Source organism: Erpetoichthys calabaricus, chromosome 12, assembly GCF_900747795.2.
Source record: "Erpetoichthys calabaricus chromosome 12, fErpCal1.3, whole genome shotgun sequence".
In the NCBI taxonomy this organism is placed as follows: domain Eukaryota; kingdom Metazoa; phylum Chordata; class Cladistia; order Polypteriformes; family Polypteridae; genus Erpetoichthys; species Erpetoichthys calabaricus.
In genome coordinates this window covers 27,686,727-27,708,100 of record NC_041405.2, presented here as the reverse complement: position 1 = coordinate 27,708,100, position 21,374 = coordinate 27,686,727, and the positions used below count along the sequence as shown (strand labels likewise).

The window sequence follows — 21,374 nt, the reverse complement described above, 5'->3', positions numbered from 1 at the left end:
TTCTTTTCTATTTCTTTCATTTTTTTCTAGTGTGACAATGAAATAATTCATTGCATGACTGTTGGCCTCCTTGTATTCAATGTTATTTTATTGAAATTATATATATACACGTATATAACCAATTCAGATTACATCTTAAAATAGAGGCGCTCTTATCTGTTACTCCTATGTAACATAATCATCTTCTTCTAATTTCTCACACTTACTCAGTGTTTAACTTATTGGAAACACTAGGAATTAAGACAGTTAGAGGTCTTTATATAGATAACCCTGTTTGGATTCCGCGGGTTGGAAAATGGATGGATGGAAATTTATTTACATTTTAATTTCAATTTCCAGATTAAACTGATAATTGCCCTTTTATTTGTTTTTGTTAGTGTGACATCCATTAAAGTGTGCTTACAATTGCTTCAAGCTGGTATTATCCCTTTTCTCAGTTTGAAATAGTCTCAGTAGAAAACAATGTAAATTATGGATTTACAGATGCACACCGATTTGTTGAGCCCCTTACAGCTCATTGAAAAAGTGCTGTGTGTCTCCTGAAATGTGATTACATGTAAATCAACTGTCCCATGTAGACCTGCATGCCTTTGGTATGTCATCAAGTAAAGTAAAGCGAGTGTGAAAAGAGATGAAGCACTGCTTATTCTACAAAGATATTTTAAAATTGCCTGGACAGATTTGTTAGTACCCCTAGAAAAGATCCTAAATAATTAGGTTAGAGTGATTTTTCACTCTAGCTGTTTCCTTTAAATGTATAACGTATGTCTCCAATCATGCAATCAGTCATTCTCCCAATTTAAATGGAGAAAACTCATCACTCTGCTGTTTTGGTATCATCATGTGTCCAACACTGAACATGGACCAGAGAAAGGAAAGGAGAGAGTTGTCTAAGGGGATCAGAAAGAAAATGAAAGACAAGCATGTTAAAGACAAAGGCTATAAGACTCTCTGCAAGAAGCTAGATGTTCCTGTGACAAAAGTTGCAAAAGTTATGAAAAAGTTTAAAGTCCATGGGACTGTAACCAACCTACCTGGACACGATTGTAAGAGGAAAATTAACTCCAGAATGGGCACAAGGATAGTGAGAATGGTAGACATAAAGCCAAGGACAATTTCTAAAGAGATACAAGCTGGACTCCAAGGTCAAGTTCCATCAGGGTCTGATCACACCATTTCTCACTTTTTGAGTGACAATGGGCTCAGTGGAAGAAGCCCCAGGAGGACTTCACTGTTGAAAGAGAAGCACAAAAAAAGCTAGATTGGAATTTGCTAAAAGGCAAATTGACAAGCCACAATGATTCCGAGAGAATGTGCTTTGGACAGATGAGACAAAACTGGAGCTTACTGGCAAGTCGCATCAGCTCTCTGTCCACAGACAAAAAATGAAGCTTTCAAAGAAAAGAAAACTGTACCTAATGTGAAATACGAAGGAGGCTCAGTTATGTTATGGGGCTGCTTTTCTGTATCTTTCACATGGGTGCCTTGAGTCTGTAGAGAAAATAATGAAATCTCAAGACCATGAAGATGTTCTGGAAAGCTCTGTCTCAGTCACAGGTCATGGATTCTCCTACAAGATAATGACCCAAAACACACAAGAATAGCTAAGAACAAAACAATGGACTATTCTGAAGTAGCATTCTAGGAGCCCTGATTCCTATCGAACATCTATGTGAAGATTGTATAAGACTCTTGTATAAGACTCGCTGTGTGAGAAGGGCCAAAAACATTCTCAAAGACAAAACTCATTCTGGAAATTCTTTGTTTGAGCTCCTCCCATCAGGCAGATGTTTTAGGTCAATCCATGTACGCACAAACAGACTAAAAAATATTTTTTTCCCATCTGCCATAAACTTTCTGAACTCTGAATCTCCTCAGTCTGAGATCATTTTTAATTGAACATGTGCAATAAGCTATATGCGTAATGTGCAATATACTAATGTAATACAATATATAATATGTAATGTACTATTCATTAACAGGTGCAATAACAATTTATGCTCCTGTACTTTGAGCAATAATAATTTGCTCTGGTTACTTGATCACTTAAAACTGTATACGACATATTTGAAATTATTTGACTTTTCTTTAAATGCACCTTGGGGCTGTCACAAAAAGTAATTTCATTGTGTTACACAATGACAATAAAGTGCTTGAACTTGAACTTGAAAGAACTGAACCATGCAGTTTGGAGAAGACCACCTTAAAACCTGACACACCTGGACCAGTTTGCTCAGGAAGAGTGGGCAGAATGACCATTGGACAGGTGCAGAGCTCTCATGGAGAGCTCCAGGAATTGCTTTTTTTTGCAGTGGTCTCCTCTAAAGGTTGTGCAATAGAATATTAGGTTAAGGGTCCAATCATTTTTGTCCATGCCATTTTCATTTGTGTTATTATTGCTTTGAAATATTCTGTTGAATCAAAATTTTAAAACACAAAGTCTGATTTTTGTTAAATACGGAATAAACAATGACAGGTGCCAATTACTTTTGTCAATTTCAAGTTTTTCAGAGGCAATTGTGGGTTCTTCTTTTTTCATGGAGGGGTACCAACAAAACTGTCCACGTCCATACCTTCCTTCTGTAAGTAGTATTCTGCACCTTTAGTAAGCCCACCTTGCTATACCACTACATACCCATAGATGAAAGCCTGAGACCACAACTGAGTTGGAGATCATTATTAGCTGTGTGAGTTCTTCTCCTCATTATTATGAGTAAATCTATACATATTAATAAAAGGCAAAGCCCTCACTGACTCACTGACTGACCGACTGACTGACTGACTGACTGACTGACTCACTCATCACTAATTCTCGAACTTCCCATGTAGGTGGAAGGCTGAAATTTGGCAGGCTCATTCCTTGCAGCTTACTTACAAAAGTTAGGCAGGTTTCATTTTGAAATTCTACGCGTAATGGTCATAACTGGAACATGTTTTTTGTCCATATACTCTAATGGAGGAGGCGGAGTCACGTATCGCGTCATCACGCCTCCTACGTAATCACGTGATCTAAAAACAAGGAAGAGATTTACAGCACGAGTCAAACGCGGGAACGAAGGTAAATGACGTTAATTTTTGACTGTCTTTTAATACTGTGTAAGCATACATATTAACACATGTGCAATTAAACGTGTGCATTTACGGGGTGATTTCTCAGGCTTAAAAGCTCGCCTTTTATCAAACGCGGGAACAAAGGTAACTGACGTTGTTCACTGTCTTTTAATACTGTGTAAGCATACATATTAACACATGTGCAATTAAACGTGTGCATTTGCGGGGTGATTTCTCAGGCTTAAAAGCTCGCCTTTTACTAAAAAGGTAAATGCAAAACTATTTTCAATCATTCTATGATCTGCTTCTCACAACTGAAGGCACCTTGGCTGATGGTAAATGACGTTAATTTTTGAGTGTCTTTTAATACTGTGTAAGCATACATATTAACACATGTGCAATTAAACGTGTGCATTTACGGGGTGATTTCTCAGGCTTAAAAACTCGCCTTTTACTAAAAAGGTAAATGCAAAACTATTTTCAATCATTCTATGATCTGCTTCCCACAACTGAAGGCACCGTGGCTGATGTTACGTCACTTGCTGTCCAACCATAAGCGTTACCTGGTAGGTAACCGGCCACTCACTTCACTACCTTACGGGAATCGAACCTCTGAGGTTTTCTTTTGTTCTTAATTAAAATTTAAAAGCAATACTTCACCGCTGCTAAGCCCCTCTAGCGCTGACGTCCGAGGTTCGATTACCGTAAGCAAGTTCAGTGAGTGTGTAATTACATTCACGGCATTCGTAGTCTGATTCACAATCTGATTGTATGGGTGGTTAGCTACCAGGTAACGCTTATAGTTGGCCACCAAGTCAGGTCGAAGTGATCACTCGAGTAAAGGCAGCTTCACAAAAAAACAGATCCTTAACAAACTGTTATTAGTATATTTTCCCTCAATTTAAAAAGGTTTTATTTTCTTCTTAATAAAAATTTTAAAATGGTATTTCGCCGGTGCGAAGCGCGTGCATTTGACCGACTGACACATACAGACATATTCATGAGTGCAGGTACTTCGGAAAGAAAGCACCGTGTAAACCTAAAGTTTAAATTAAGTTCATAGACCTACAAAAGGTTGCCATTCATTTGAGGCAAGATTGCTTTTCTTCTGTACAACTATACGTTGCATTCTCAAGAGTGTGCCTGCAGGGCTTCGGATATATATATATATATATATATATATATATATATATATATATATATATATATATATATATATATATATATATATATATATATATGTATGCCTATATATAAATATGTAAGCTTATAAGTACTGCCTTACTTCTCTTTAAGAAAGGAAGATGTAATGATACTTGATTTAAACAATTCCATGTCTTGGTGGGTTTGCGTAGCTTATTGTCAATATCTTTACACCTGATTTTAAGACTTATTGACTGAAACGGGCTTTCACGAAAAAAGTTAGGGCTTTCCTACAGCATACACCCTCCACAAGTTAAGGAAGTAAAAATAAAAGTATATATTTCTGTTTTATTTAAACTTTTTAAGTTCATATGCATAGCCCCATTTGGCTGTTTTAGTTTTTTTTTCTTTCTTCAGTAATATTTAATCTCCTTAAAGAAAAAGAACATATGCATTTTACTTTTTTTGTATCTCTTTAGTAATATTTTAGTGTAAAACAATAACCAGTATTTAAACCTTTTATGTTACTTTATAAATTTATTTTACACAATGTTGAAAAATTAATAAGAAAGCTACATATTTTGGCAGCTGCTGCTTTAATTTTCAATGAAATGAAAAAAGCTCTCCAACAGAAAAGGTCAATGAAGAAGAAACAGTTTGCACTATCTAAAAAGGAGAAACCCTCATTTATAAAGGTTTGCTGCAGATGACTTAACTGAAAATAAATGAATAGTTCCTATGTGTATAATACATATTTATCTATTTTACTTATGCCTTTATTCCAGCAACTTGCAACATCTGAGGTACAATTTGTTACATTACTTTTGTTTTTTGCAGCACAGGCAGGTGAAGTGACTTCCTCAGGGTCACACAGTGGTGTCAGTACCAGGATTTGAACTGACAAGCTCCGGGTTTGCTGAAATATTACTGAAGAAAGAAAAAAAATGAAAACGGGCAAATAGGGCTATGCATACAAATGTCCATCCATCCATTATCCAACCCGCTATATCCTAAATACAGGAGCCAATCCCTGCCAACACAGGGCACAAGGCAGGAAACAAACCCCAGGCAATGTGCCAGCCCACCGCAGGGCGCACACACCCACACACACCCACACACCAGGGACAATTTAGAATCGCCAATGCACCTAACCTGCATGTCTTTGGACTGTGGGAGGAAACCGGATTACCCGGAGGAAACCCAGACAGACACGGGGAGAACATTCAAACTCCACGCAAGGAAGCGAACCCGGGTCTCCTAACTGGCACCTTTCACTGCGCCACCATGCCGCCCGCAAACAAACTTAAAAGGTTTAAATAAAACAGAAATATATACCTTTATTTTTACTTCCTTAACTTGTGGAAGGTGTATCCTGTAGCAAAGCCCTAAGTTTTTTCATGAAAGCCCCTTTCAGTCAATAAGCCTTAAAAACAGGTGTAAAGCTAAACTTGCAGCACCACTATTCAATTACACTTGCCTAACGCCTCTCCTAAGGGGACATACTGTCGGATCTAGGCATCAGTCAAAGCACCAATCACAGGCCCGATTAGAAAGCGGGAAGCTGTGATTTGTCGTCTCCCTCCATGTAACAATCACAGCCCGTGTTATTACGCACTATGTATGTATGTATGTATATATGTATATATGAAGAGGATGGATGGATGGATGGATGTATATGTGTGTGTTTATGTATATGTGTATATGTATGTGTATATATATATATGTTGATATGTGTATATATATATATATATGTATATATATGTATATGTTGATATGTGTATATATATATATGTATATATATGTATATGTAGATATGTGTATATATGTATATGTATATATATGTTTACATAACCTCTTTAACACACTACTTCTCCGCTGCGAAGCGCGGGTATTTTGCTAGTCAGAACATAAAAGCAATGTGCTGTTTGTGTCTCCTGTCCTCACTGTTTTTCTCTCCTGAATTTCAAGATCATAAACCCATTGCACTGATGCTGCCAGCTGGAATTTGGAATTTCATTATTCCAAATACAAATATATACTAGCCATTCCCTGCGGCTTTGCCCTCGTATTAGTGAAACAGGACAGTGAGGAAGGCCCCGCCCAGCTCTCTACTACTGGTGTCACTCTTCCCCCTTCCCTCAGCCCACAGCCTCTGTCTCGGATTAGCTCAAATATATCGCTCCTGCAAGTGAACTAGGATTCTTAGCGCAATGAGAGAAGTCGCAAAATCAACCGGAATGATCAAGCAAATTATAAAAAAACGATCTAAATAAATCCATTAAGTAGTTCTCTTGCTCGCTAACTAAGCGGAGTTAAGGTTACGCCCCTGAGGCAGACGCATGAGTGAGGAGGGCCCCCGCCCCCCTCCCCACATCCCGATGAGTCTCTATCGGATTTGCGCTAATAAATCGGTACCGCAAGTGAACTATGATACTTAGCGCGATGAGAAAGTCACAAAATCAATGGAATGTTCAAGCAAATTATAGAAAAAAACCCAATCCAAATCTGTTAAGTAGTTCTCTCGTGAAAAGCTTACAGACATACAAATGGGTTTAAAAAACTATAAGAAATTTTGTGCTTGGACCATGAAATTTTTAAAACCGTTTCTTAGCGAGCACCTATGGGCCAAGGGTAACCTGCATTCCAAATTTCAAGTCCCAAGTCCTCATGGTTTGGGAGATTTCGTGATGAGTGAGTAAGCAGTGTTTGGCATTTTTATATACAGGTGGTCCTCAGATTACAATGTCTTGACATACAACATTTCGAGTTTACAACACTCACTCCCATAAAAACTTTAAAAAATTGAGATGTGTTTCGGTTTACGCTGTTAGTGTCGTACTTACAGACTACGTGGGTGAACTCGTTTGGTTGCGCACGGTGGAAGTGTTCTGTTTTGTGTTGCTTTATTTGGCGACTTTTTGGCCCTTATCATGGCTCCTAAACGAAAGTCAGAGTCTTCAGATGGTAGTGCTTCGGAGAAGAGGAAAGCCATCACAATGGAAGTAAAATTAGACATTGTAAAGAGATTAGAAAGAATAACGGTAAGGAATTTTTTTTACACTCATTTTTTTCTGTTACTACAGTACAGTGTACAGTATATTTATGTCCTTTTCCTGTGGCTTAGTTGTGCTTTTATGTTCTAGATTATGATTTTACAAATGTGTTAGGATAGGTAGGCGACTTAGGCTAGGGTGTGTTTCGACTTACACCAAAACTCGGGTTACATCACTGTTGTAGGAACGGAACTGTGTCGTAACCCGAGGACCCCCTGTATGCAGGTTGAAATTCAAAAATCCGGCCATTGATAATCCAGTTCCCTCAGATTCCGGCATGGATTTCGGAGCACATTTTCAAATTTACCGCGTTGGCGCAACACTGTTTTCTGGAGGCACCGTTTATGTTTTGATGGCACTGTAGTCGATAATCAGTTGTTGGGTCTTGCTTGCACCTGCTAACAGGCATTTCTGCTCATTCGTTCTCATTTTATCATTTATTTGCTGCTGTATAGCCCCATTATGGATTCAGCAAAGAAAAGAGGGGGCATAAAACGTAAACATCGTGCGATGTCCATCACAGAGAAAGTCCATCCATCCATTATCCAACCCGCTGAATCCGAACACAGGATCACGGGGGTCTGCCGGAGCCAATCCCAGCCAACACAGGGCACAAGGCAGGAACCAATCCCAGGCAGGGTGCCAACCCACCGCAGGACACACACAAACACACCCACACACACACCAAGCACACACTAGGGCCAATTTAGAATCGCCAATCCACCTAACCTGCATGTCTTTGGACTGTGGGAGGAAACCGGAGCGCCCGGAGGAAACCCACGCAGACACGGGGAGAACATGCAAACTCCACGCAGGGAGGACCTGGGAAGCAAACCTGGGTCCCCAGGTCTCCCAACTGCGAGGCAGCAGTGCTACCCACTGCGCCACCGTGCCGCCCTCACAGAGAAAGTGGAAGTGCTAAAATAAACTTGATAGTGGCGTGTCTGTTCAAACCATTTTCTTTTCATTTAGTGTTTAACTTTCTTTCTTTAAAGGACTGTACAGGTAGTCATTTTCTGTTAAATATATACAGCATATATAACCATCCACAATCTGGCATTTTTGAAAATCCGGCACTCCTCAGGTCTGCAGGTTGCCGGATTTTTGAATGTCAACCTGTATATCTATATATACATATATAATATATATATATATATATATATATATATATATATATATATATATATATATATATATATATATATATATATATAAAGCAGAAAGCAAAAGCAGGTTTGGGGTTTTTTAGGCCCCGTATACTGTAAAGCAAAGTTTATCAGTGTTTTCAAAACCATGTACAACAGACAGAAAAAAAATGGCTGGGGGGACAATTTATAAGGGGGAACCGGAAGTGATGTAAATGATGTTGGGGAAGCTGTGGTGACAGATGGGTAGATGATGTCATCAGGAGGGGACCAGAGGTAAGAAAGGAAATGGGTGGAATTGGTAGTCTTCCGGGAACAGTTATGGCAGCGGTGCTTCATTCTTTCTGGATGAACATAAAAAGAGAGGTTAGTACCCCACTGTTGTCCCCTGGCACGACTTGTCGTGGTGCGTGTCGGGTCCTTAAGCCGCTCCCCATGCGCTCGTGCGTGACAATATATATATATATATATATATATATATATATATATATAGATAATAGAATTTTTTTTTTGTTTAGCAAAGTATGTTTGGAATAGTCACATGTTCGGGGGTGTCAGAATGTGCCACCTGCCTAATTCTGAATAAGGCCTTATTTGGAACATGCTTTAATATATTATAATTGTTTGTTAATTTTAATTTTTTAATTTTTTTCTTTGTAAGAAGTTTAGGAAACTTTCCTTTAAGAAAGCTATACCACTAATAGTGCTTTGACCAATAAATGAAGAGATTTTTAAAACATTCTAATGACATTTAATAATGGGTTCTACACATTTCAATAGAAATTAAGTATCAATAAGTATTTGTTAAATACGCTAATATAACCAATTTTGTACATTAGAAATGTAAACAACTTTGAAGAACAGTATTCTGATTTTTTTTTTAATTGTCCATATCATTGAAAGATTATATTGGACATACTATATATATACTGTGTATATATATATATATATATATATATATAGTGGCAGGCAGCCGGGGTTGTTGCCCCTGCACACTGTATTCAGGGGGAGCAGCCCTGGACAGTGCAATACCTCCCCCTGGATGCTAGATGGCGGCCCCCCTGTGTTGGAGCACTGCCTCAGTTTCCCACAGGGCTCCATGGGAATTGGAGTTGGGTACAGCCCTGTTGTGTCCTGCAGGCACCGCCAGAGGTGCTGTGTTTGGGACTCCTGAGCCCCTATAGGCAACATGTTCATCACACCTGGAAGTGCAGCTGGAACTCAGTGATCAGGCACCTGGAGCACTTCTGGGTGAACTATAAAATGAGTCAGCAACCACCACTCAGGGATCAGAGTCAGGTGGAGAAGAACAAGGTTGGCAGGGAGGAGTGGTGGTGCCAAAAAAAGAAAGTGCATGGTATTTGTGTGTGTACTTGGGACTGTGTAATGCCTGTGGAGTTCATGGGGAAGAAAAAATAATTATTGAAGAAAAAATAAATACTGATTTTATTTTACATGCGTCTCAGTGTGAATCTGTGTCGGGTCAGGCTCAGTATAGCACCTTTATTCAATATATATATATATATATATATATATATATATATATATATATATACACACACTGTATATATATATATATATATATATATATATATATATATATATATATATATATATATAAGTATATACACAAACATACACAAGGGATGTTCAAAAAGTTTCCGCACTTTTGCATTTTCACTGAAAACAGTGAAGGCAGAAGTAGTAATTGAGCATTAAAACGTTGGTAAGATGTTGGGTTAATTGCATAGCAAACAAATGTGACTATGTAGAATACTGATGTAATTTGTTGTTGAAATTCTTAATAGAGTTAAAAAGGTGCACACACACACATTTACATTTATTTGCTCAGCAGATGCTTTTAAACAATTGAGCAGCATTAGGCTCGGGCCTGTTTGTTCAGCAAGTGTAATAGGATGGGCAACAACTATAAATAAATAAATAAATAAATAGACAAATAAATAAATGGATAGCTGAATAGTTAAATAAATACATACATACATACATATTCTTCTGAAAGGTTTTGTTGGTTATCATGTCTTGAAACTTGGTTTAGCATTTACTGTAATAGATGGATGGTACATCAGCAGCGTTGATTTCAGTATTAGAAAGAACCATGGTAGAGGTTCTAAATGAGAGTGGTAACCATTGCCGTAGCTCTTGACCAAAACTGTAAATCATCTGCAGTGCTGGTGGGGATGGGGGTTGCAGGGCTGACATGTTAAATAATGCTGCCTGATGCAAAGTACATTTTTACTGCCTGTTCGCCTCAGTCTCTATTTATCCTTATTAGGCACGAGGTGATAATTTAATTCACATACAATACATATCGATGTACAGGTTCTGTGAAACTGAGCATTCTCTGAAAATCAATAACTTTTTTTATGTAAAACAATGAAAAGGGTGATCTTTAAAATGATAAAACACACAAAAGTAGGCATTAAAACCAATAAAATGTATAATATGTTTCCATATCCTGCTTATCCAGGGCAGAGTCTAGAAGGCAGCTGGAGCCCATCCCAGCAAGCACAAATAGGAACAATCCCTAGACATGGCGCAGGTCCATTTCAGGGCGAACGCACACACACACACACACACACACACACACACACACACACACACACACACACACACAAATTCAAATTCACCTACCCAGCATGTGTTTGTCAAACAGAACTCCACTGTATACCTCTTGTGCACGTCGCTCCTCTAAATGCCTTGGCTGTTTCAAACTCTGTCCTTTAAGCCAAAAGGCGCCCCGCGCTAAACACGCAATGTGCAGGCTAAATTGACTATTAATAGACATTGTGTCTGACTGCTTAAACATATTGTAGAGATTAGCTAAATTTCAAAGAAAATAACATAATCAGTATAAATACAATGCGATGCGCCTGGGCACTGACCCATTATAAATATGGTGGCAGTGGCGTAGCAATGGATTGAGTAGATTGTGCCCAGTGCCTATGAGCTTCGGTGGCCCACTGGGTGGCGTAAAGATTTTTTTTTTTTTTAAATTCTACTAACTAAAACAGCGATTTCACCATCTCGATGAAGTAGCTTCAACGTTCAGTGTCTTGTTACCATCAACTCTGACCTCGATGCCTCGAATTGTACGCTGCTGCCGATCATCTTGTTGAACGCTATAGCACCGACATTTCACCGGTGTTTTCAGCTCAGTTGTTGTCGTGCATGTTTTTAAATCGATCCTGTCAACCTTGTCGACTGTTTTTGAAATAGCTGAACTGTTGCCGATAGATCACTGTGCACTGTTATCTACTTCCAGTGATGTTTGCACAGCTTATGTTACTGCTGACTACACCAGTGACTGTTGCTGCGTGTGAACGATCGTTCTCCAAGTTAAAACTCCTCAAAAATGACCTCAGAAAGCACCACGTTGCAAGACCGACTTAGTGTCTTGGCTGTACTCTCAATCGAAAACGTGCGTGCCAGATAACTTGATGTGTCAAATATTGTTGAGACTTTTGGGCAACAGAAGGCACGCAAGCGAGTATTTTAAGGTACCTGATGTGGCCACCCCTAACGGGAGCACCCGAAAGAAGAAGAAGTAATATGATTTGTGACTTGTCAGTCAGTCCCATTTTTGTAAGCTTGAACGGTTTAACAAATCTGTAATCTGTTTTATTATGTGCTTTAGTATGGCTTACTGTGCATTAGTGTCACTACAGTGAGGATTTGTAGTTTATGATGTCCATTTTCTCAGAACTTGTGTAAAACTGGTCGATTGTGTAGTAGTATCCTGTCAGCCGGTCTTGTCGTTTTAATTTGTCACAAATTGAAATTGTTTCATTTTATAGCACAGAAAAGTTGCTACTTGCTAGTTTATGTTACATTTTAATCATTTTCTTTCACAAAATTGTCTTGGAAAAAGTAAGTGGGTCCTCATTTTATATATATTTATGTACTACTACTACTACTACTACTACACACACCTCTCACATTCCATTCTCAAAACTGATTTTTTTTTATTACAGTAGTTGTAATAAAGCGATTTAAAAAGTTATTACAAATTTCGTTTAGAGAGCCGGTTTGTTCGTCACCAGCGTGACACCATTGCCCAGCCAACACCTAGGATCAAGTTGCAAATAAATAACTAACAGTGCCCACCTCAGGGCGCTGCACAAGGGGCTTCAGTAAGCTAGCTACACCACTGCATGAGGGGAATTAAACAAAATGATAGGTTACAATCCATCTATACTAATAAAAGGCAAAGCCCTCACTCACTCACTCACTCACTCACTCACTCACTCACTCACTCACTCACTCACTCACTCACTCACTCACTCACTCACTCACTCACTCACTCACTCACTCATCACTAATTCTCCAACTTCCCGTGTAGGTGGAAGGCTGAAAATTGGCAGGCTCATTCCTTACAGCTTACTTACAAAAGTTAGGTAGGTTTCATTTCGAAATTCTACGCGTAATGATCATAACTGGAACCTCTTTTTTGTCCATATACTGTAATAGACTGCAGCTTGATGGCCGTGGGAGGCGGAGTTGCGTATTGCGTCATCACGCCTCCCACGTAATCACGTGAACTGACTGAACGCAGTACGTACAAAACAAGGAAGAGCCCCAAAGAGCGCTGAAGAAAACATTCATTACACAATTCAGAAGGCAGCGAAACAATAAGAAGCGAGCGAGTGACGCATACAAGCATATTCATAAGTGCAGCTACTGTGGAAACAAAGCACGGTGTAAACCGTAAGTTTAAATTAAGTTTATAGAAATGCTCCCGCTGCCGTTTGCAATACCATATTCGCGACATACAAGTTTAATGAGAAGATACGAGGTATAAACGAGACTTTGGATCACTTTGTAACAGAGTTAAAATTGCTGTAGCGAGAAACTTTTAAGTGCCGGGTCTTAGCTAACATTAAATAAAGCTGTGGACATCGCAACATCACACAAGAGAGCGGCTCACGTGAACTGACTGAGCGCAGCACGAGTGATCACTTCGATGAATCAAACCTGTTCAAAAAACACATTACACAATTGATAATGTAGGAAAAGAATATGAAGCGACTGACGCATACAGACATATTCATGAGTGCAGGTAATTCGGAAACAAAGCACCGTGTTACCTAAAGTTTAAATTAAGTTCATAGACCTACAAAAGGTTGCCATTGATTTGAGGCAAGATTGCTTTTCTCCTGTACAACTATACGTTACATTCTCAACAGTAAGCTTGCACGGCTTGGTCATATTACAACCGGAGTGCTGAACTAACAACGTGGTATACAAAGAGAACTATAACAATCGTAATAAACGAACAATAAAACAGCGGAGAACCCGTGGATTAAATAAAAAGGCTGCTTCCTTGGCGAAGCAAGGAAAAAGGATGACCTTATATGGCGTTCGTTTATAAAACAGAGGAGAAGCTGTGTAAAGTCTGCTTCACAAAAAACAGCAGAGCACCTTATATGAGCAGGCAGTCAGCTAAAGAAGGAAATCAATAAATAACTATAATCGTAATAAACGAACAGAAAATAGCGGAGAATCTGCGGACTACATAAAGGAAATGGGAACCTGAACAGAAAACTGAGTCTCAAATAGCTACACAATAACTATAACAATCGTAATAAACGAACAATAAAACAATACAGAACCGCTAAGCAAGGAGAAATGACGGCCTTATATGGCGTTCGTTTATAAAACAGCGGAGAGGCTGTGTTAAGGTAGCTTCACAAAAAAACAGATCCTTAACAAATTGTTATTGGTATATTTTCCCTCAAATTAAAAAGGTTTTCTTTTCTTCTTAATAAAAATTTAAAAGCAGTACTTCCCCGCTGCGAAGCGTGGGGATTTGGCTATATATATATATATATATATATATATATATATATATATATATATATATATATATATATATATATATATGTAGATATGTATATATATATATGTAGATATGTATATATATATATATATATATATATATATATATATATATATATATATATATATATATATATATATATGTGAATGTATGTATGTATATATGTATGTCTATATATTTATATATATATATATGTAGATATGTAAATATGTATATGTATATATATGTGTTTGTATGTGTATATATGTGTGTATATATATATGTATGTGTATGTATGTATGTGTATATGTATATATGTATATGTGTGTGTGTATGTATGTGTGTATATGTATGTGTATATATATATATGTTGATATGTGTATATATATATGTATATATATGTGTATATGTAGATATGTATATATATATATATATGTATATATGTATATGTATATATATATGTTTACATAACCTCTTTAACACACTACTTCTCCGCTGCAAAGCGCGGGTATTTTGCTAGTCATTAATAAAAATAATAATTGCCAGCCCCTATAGACAACATCAAGGGCTGTATGTAAAATCAGGAAAATGAACGCCTATCCCTTCTGGTGACACGGAGCTTCAAAATGTGCATGCCCTGATTTGTTTTTCAGACGCTCACAGTGTAGCAACTCCGTTATACAATATTTGAAACTTCAAATGTAAATGTTCTGGCACCCTGCCCAGGATTGGTTCCTGCCTTGTGCCCTGTGTTTGGCTCCAGCAGACCCCCGTGACCCTGTGTTCGGATTCAGAGGGTTGGGAAATGGATGGATGGATGGAAATGTAAATATTTCTCACAATTTTTAAACGCAATATATATTTTAGGCACTGGATGTGTATGTAATTTTTAAGTTTCACGTTTAACTTTTTTGTTTTTATTATTTCGTAATGCTAAAAAAAGTTACATAACAATGTCGCACATACCAAAATGCGGTCGCGGGCGGTGGCCTTGTCAGCTCACCCCACATCCCCCCCTCCGAGTAATAGAGCCACATTTAGGCCGACTGAATAGGATCAGGCTTGAAGATATCTGCTCAAATGAAGCGAGAATGTATTCTGCTATAGGGGTTCTTTTTGCCTTAAAATGCTGTCAATTAAAATAAACAATATTTATTTACTTTTCTGAAACAATATCCTTGGTTTGCTTAAATTCCATATTCATATTCTGAATTTTCGTCTAATAAACTGTATTTCTGAAATGACTTTAACAAAGTATAACGTTTATCAAAAACAAACCCGATCGTTCATACCTAGGAGCCGAAACGGAGTTCTCTTGCGCAGTGGTGAGGAACAAAATGTTTCACCTTGGAAGTGAAAAGGAATCGGCGCGTTTTCCGCTGACAGTGTAGCGGATATACATAGGAAAGGATTATGCGTGTAATCTGATCCGTCCACTGAGGACATAAATGGCCTCTATGGCAAGCCTAATTAACATTTAAAGATACTGTATCTCAAAATTAATTTCAGATATTTTAAAGTGCAATTTACTTTTTAAGATATGTGAAACTCCTTTTGAGATATCTTAAAATACGTTTCTTAACATTTTAAGATGTGTGCAAGGTGCTTGTGTACTAAACGGACGGCTTGGCAAAGGAAAACAGAAGTGTTTTGACGAATGGATAACATATTTATTGGGATAAAAAATATATAGAAATTGGAATATTATAGAAATACTTCCATACAATTGTTTTGGTTTCCTCCTGGTGCTCCGCTTTCCTCGCGCAGTCCAAAGACATGCAGGTTAGGATCCTAAATTGTCCTTGGTGTGTGGGTGCCCTGCGGTGGGCTGGCACCCTGCCTGGGATTTGTTCCTGCCTTGTGCTCTGTGTTGGTTGGGATTGGCTCCAGCAGACCCCTGTTGCCCTGTGTTAGGATATAGCGGGATGGATAATGACTGACTGACAATTATTTTGAGGAATTCATAATATATTTATTGGGATAATATATATACTATATATATATATATATATATATATATATATATATATATATATAAATCACTGCCGCCCATTTAGAAATCACTGCTGTGCATTTAGTACATGAATAACTTTTTACATATATCAAATGCATTTCAAGAGATCTTGAATACATTTTCAGATATCTCAAAATAACTTACATGTGCATTTCAAGAAATCTCGAATGAATTTTTAGATATCTTAAATGGACCTTGCATCCATCCATCCATCCATTATCGACCGCTTATCCGAGGTCGGGTCACGGGGACAGCAGCCTAAGCAGGGAAGTCCAGACCTCCCTCTCCCCGGCCACCTCCTCCAGCTCCTCTGGAAGGACCCCGAGGCATTCCAAGGCCAACCGGGAGATACTATCTATCTAATCCCTCCAGCGTGTCCTGGGTCTGCCCCGGCCTTATCCCAGTGGGGCATGCCCGGACCACCCCCCCCAGGGAGGCGTCCAGGGGGCATCCTAACCAGATGCCCGAACCACCTCAACTGACTCCTCTCAATGTGGAGAAGCTACGACTCTACTTCGAGTCTCTCCCAGATAACTGAACTCCTCACCCTATCTCTAAGGGAAAGTCCAGCCACCCTGCGGAGAAAACTCATTTCGGCCTCTTGTATCCGCGATCTTCTCTTTCGGTCACTACCCAAAGCTCGTGGCCATAGGTGAGGGTAGGAACGCAGATCGACTGATAAATCAACAGCCTCGCCTTTTGGCTCAGCTCTCTCTTTACCACGACGGACCATTGCAGAGCCCGCATTACCGATCTGTCAGTCAACCTCCCACTCCATTCTTCCCTCACTCGTGAACAAGACCCTGAGATACTTGAACTCCTCCACTTGAAGCAGTAATGTGTTCCCAACCCGAAGAGAGCATTCCACCCCTTTCCGGCTGAGAACCATGGCCTTGGATTTAGAGGTGCTGACTCTCATTCCCACTGCTTCACACTTGGCTGCGAACCAATCCAGAGAGAGCTGGAAGTCACTGTCCGATGAAGCCAACAGAACCACATCATCCACAAATAGCAGAGACGAGATTCTGAGGTCACCGAACAAGACCCCCTCCGCTTCTTGGCTGCACCTAGAAATTCTGTCCATATATCTTATGAACAGAATCGGTGACAAAGGGCAGCCCTGGCGGAGTCCAACCTCAACAGGAAACGAGTCCGACTTATTACCGGCACTGCGGACCAAGCTCCTGCTACTCCTGTACAGGGACTGGAGCACACCCCACAGGATGCTTTTGAGGGACACGGTCGAATGCCTTCTCCAAATCCACAAAACACATGTGGACTGGTTGGGCAAACTCCCATGCCCCCTCCAGGATCCTGGCCAGGGTGTAGAGCTGGTCCAGTGTTCCATGGCCGGGATGGAATCCACATTGTTCCTCATGAATCCAAGATTCGACCATCGACCGAAGTCTCTTCTCCAGCACCCCTGAGTAGACCTTACCGTGGAGGCTGAGGAGTGTGATCCCCCTATAGCTGGAGCACATCCTCCAGTCACCCTTCTTAAAAAGGGGAACCACCACCCCGGTTTGCCATTCCAGAGGCACTGCCTCCGATGTCCATGCGATGTTGCAGAGACGTGTCAACCAGGACAGCCCCACAACATCCAGAGCCTTGAGGAACCCAGGGTGAACCTCGTCCACCCCTGAGGCCCTGCCACCTCGGAGCTTTTTAACTACCTCGGCGACCTCAGCCCCTGTTATGGACGGCCCTCCCCCGGAGTCCTCCAGCACTGCTTCCTCTAAGGAAGACATGCTGGTGGGACTGAGAAGATCCTCAAAGTATTCCTTCCACCAGTCAATAACGTGTACAGTTGAAGTCAGCATGGCCCCATCTCCACTGTTCACAGTGATGGTGGAGCACTGCTTTCCCCTCCTGAGGCGCCTGACAGTTTGCCAGAACCTTCTCGGTGCCGACTGAAAGTAATTTTCCATGACTTCCCCAAACTCCTCCCATGCCCGAGTTTTTGCCTCTGCAACAGCCAATGCCACCACATGCTTGGCCCGCCGGTACCCCGCAGCTGCCTCTGGAGTCCCACTGGTCAACCAGACCCGATGGGACTCTTTCTTCAGCTTGACAAGTTAATAAGATACCGTGCATAAGATACCATATTGACATTGGCGGGGGAAGAGGCCACCGATTCTTACTCTGCCCAGGGCCGCCACGAGCCTAGAGCCACCCCTGTGTGTAGGTACTAAAATGAATGGTGAGCTCAAAGTCTAGGCTTTGAAAACCTTGATTTTTAATTTTTCTTCTATACTAAGAAGTCAAGGCGAGCTGGAAAAGTGCCAGTCTCCTTATCTGTACCTGTGTTTTAACATGCACTGTTGCAAGGAATTTTACAAATGCATCAAAAATTGTGATAAAAAAATGAGAATGTTCCTGCATTGAACACTCAACATTGAAAAACAAGGAAAAGTTTTAAGCAAAAGTTGAGAATCCAATAGTATTTAATCAAGAAAACTACAACTACGAGCGTTCAAAAACGTTCTTCACTTTTTTGCAACTCTATTTATTAAGAATTTTAAAACAAATTACATCACTTTTCTATATAGTCACCTTGTTTTACAGTGCAATTTGGCATTTTTCCCCCATCCTTCTCCTCTGTCTGCTTTTCTTAGCTGCAATTGTATTGTTTGTATTTTTTATGTTCTAACCATCTTTGCTTATCAAATGCAGTGTTTAGTATATTGGGTTACTATTGTTTAAAATTGCTTTGCATGTGCGCTGTTAACAATTTTGAATTTTAATGATGGAATTTAAAGCTTTCTATGCAGATACAAACATGAGCAATTAATCATTAACCTCTTACATTAAATTTTACTGTTATAAATTCACTTCAAAATTCAACAATAAATTCAGAAACTAAAACTCAGTTTACCACTTGATTGATTAAGTCATTCATTTATGGTTTCCTTTCCACTTGCTCTGGTACAGGTCATGGTGACATCAAGCTGATGAGGGTAGACAAGCCCTTCCCCAGAAACAGACTGAGAACCTTCTTGGGTGATTTGTAAGACCTAAAGTGTTTGACAAGTTGGCAGTGAGTCCCCTCCTCACTGTATTCTGTGCTTGGTACACCTGTGGGTAACATTATCACCAGATTCACAACTCTTTTCAGTGCTATTCACTTGATGTAAAGATACAACAACCATATTTTGTTCTAGTGTCTTTCTAAGTTAAGGACAACAGTGGAAATGGAAAAATACAAGTAATAATGGTAAACAAAATGTATGGAGGTGAATCATGTAGCAGAAGATGTCAGAGGTGGCAGAAATGAGAATGTTGAGATGGATGTTTGGAGTTACAATGTAGGACAGAGTAAGAAATGAGACAATCAAAGGTACAACAAATGTAACAGAGATATCTAAGAAAGTATAAGAAATTTATTTGAAGTGGTATGGTCATAACATGAGAATGTGTGGAAAAAGGGTGATGGTAGCGGAAGTACATGAGAAGGGAGATAAATAGGGGGAGGACAAAGCAGCAGTGTATGATTAAAGTGAAAACATCTGATGGAATAAGAGATTGACTGGGGAGAAGGTGAAGGACCAATCTGTATGGAGATGGTTGATTAGGCACATCAACTCTACCTAAAAGTAGGAAGAGAAGAAGAAGAAGATAAAGAAGAAGAAAAAGAAGGTACTTATGTTGGGTTACAGTAGGCATTTCCATTCATCCACACAACAAAGAGCGAGAGCTGTATGCACACTACATAATCAGGTCAGGTCAGGTTGGGGACATGCACTGGTACAGTGTGTTTGCTTCACCCACCACATGAAACAGCTTGGCAACCCCCCAAGCCGACTCACGGTCCAGTCCCACCCTCCGGAAATGACCATCTATCTGCCGCATTACATAATGAAAGACATTAAAAGGGACACAATATTAAAATAAATTTGTGTAATTCTTCTAAACTATATAAATAAGAATTATAAAATAACAAACTCCACATGCTGGCATGAATATCAGCCAATACCATCAAATCATACCGAATATCAACTATGAATAAAAGATACTGGGACACAGAAGATACTTCGAAGGCTGACACCATATTTTACTTTAATGAAAGTGCACAAATTCCAGTTTTGCAAATGATTCTGTGTATGATAGCATCAACATTGATTGGACCCCAGATTTTTTGTCTTTAATGATTAGGCAATTCACTCTGTGAACAACAGGGGCAGCATTTGCACTTTTGGCCAACAGTCTACCATTTATCATACTGGTGTTGTCATTATTACTGCTTTGAACATAACAAATTTGACAAACGAGAGTTGACTATTCGGTCCATAAAGCCCATTTTATTTAGCAAATAGCTAAGCTGTCTCAAGCTGCTTTGAACATGGGAAAGTTGGTGTATAAATAAAATCATTTATTATTATTATTCTTCAAAGTATTTTCTGGGAGAGTCCATTGCTACTGCCAGCCTGGGCCTAGGCCTAAACATGGGGCAGTTTTATGTGGCGTGTATACATGTGTATGATTTATAGGATTGTGTTTGTGTTAAGGACCATGTGACATGTAACTAAATGGCTGCTTTTTATAGGTTTATGTATGTGTATTGTTCATTTGTAATGTCTGCACTGTATGTGGTATGACACCAGTGGTGGATACAACAATGAACACAATGCTCATCATGTCCATTCTCTGCAACTGGCATATTTGTTCTGTCATTTCTGTGCACTTCTGTATTTTATCTATGTCTGAATTTTGTAAGTTGTTTGTGTTTGGTACAGCAATATCAAAAAAATGTGTAGTTTTATTTTGTTTGTCTTTCAGTGTTATGTCAGGTCTGTTATACTGGATAGTTTTATCAATCAGCATGGTTTAATCCCAGTATAGCTTATGTGTGGTATTTTCTAGTACTTCTAATGTGGTTTTCCTATGTTGAGTGGTTTGTGTTGTAGTGCCAGTTCTTGATTTGTAATGTTTGCCATCTGATTGTATCTGTGCATGTCGTCTGTCTGTGTCAGTAGTTTACAGCCTGATGTGATGTGATGGATTGTTTTTTGTTCTTTGACGCAGTATCTGCTTGAACCATCTGTAATGACAGCATCCTTAAGAGTATTTTCTTGTAGTTTCTCTTGTTTATAATTTGATCTTGTATAACAACCCTAAACCCTTCTGTCTCGCCA

General features: G+C 39.3%; 1 protein-coding gene across 2 annotated transcripts in view; it reads right to left on the bottom strand.

Moving 5' to 3' along the window:
- Positions 1-15,612, bottom strand: part of LOC114661984 (uncharacterized) — a 29,309-nt gene extending 13,697 nt beyond the window's left edge. The window contains exons 1-3 of one of the 2 annotated variants that reach the window (XR_003717938.2): positions 15,521-15,612; positions 1,035-1,231; positions 308-890 (exon numbers count right to left, since the gene is read on the bottom strand). The gene's annotated coding sequence lies outside the window, so the exon portion shown is untranslated. Of the gene's footprint in view, positions 1-307; positions 891-1,034; positions 1,232-15,520 lie in introns of those variants that run through there. The other variant, XM_028815261.2, reaches the window with a different exon arrangement.
- Positions 15,613-21,374: the final 5,762 nt, after the last annotated feature.